Consider the following 445-nt stretch of genomic DNA (forward strand, 5'->3'; position numbering starts at 1 on the left):
CCGAAGCCACGCTCCGTCCTTCTGTGACGAGTCTCTGTTTGGTGCCAAGCCCCAGGGTCCCGCCTGGGCAGCCCCACGGATGAGGAAAGAAGATGTAGCCAAGCTCCATACGCTGCTCTGGAGCCCCCCGCCTGCCCCCCCACACCAGCCTGGCCTTTCCCCACACTGCAGGGGGCCTCCCCTGCGAGCCGTCCACCCACCGGCCTCTGCGCCTCCGGCCACATCTGAGCCCCTCCACAAGGAGAAGTTGTGTGGCTGGAGGCATCCCAGCAGCGATGCTTGCTCCAAAGGCTGGGGGGCTCCTGGCAGAGGACGTTCCCAGTCTGTCATCCGGCTGAGCGCCCCCATGGACAGGATTTGCCTGTCTTCCAGCCCCGGCACAGAAAGGTGGAAAAACCAGAGCACTCTGACAACCCCTGCTGCCCCCCAGGGCCCTCCGATGAGG

This window comes from Corvus brachyrhynchos, unplaced genomic scaffold (assembly GCF_000691975.1).
Source record: "Corvus brachyrhynchos isolate BGI_N302 unplaced genomic scaffold, ASM69197v1 scaffold19, whole genome shotgun sequence".
Lineage (NCBI taxonomy): Eukaryota > Metazoa > Chordata > Aves > Passeriformes > Corvidae > Corvus > Corvus brachyrhynchos.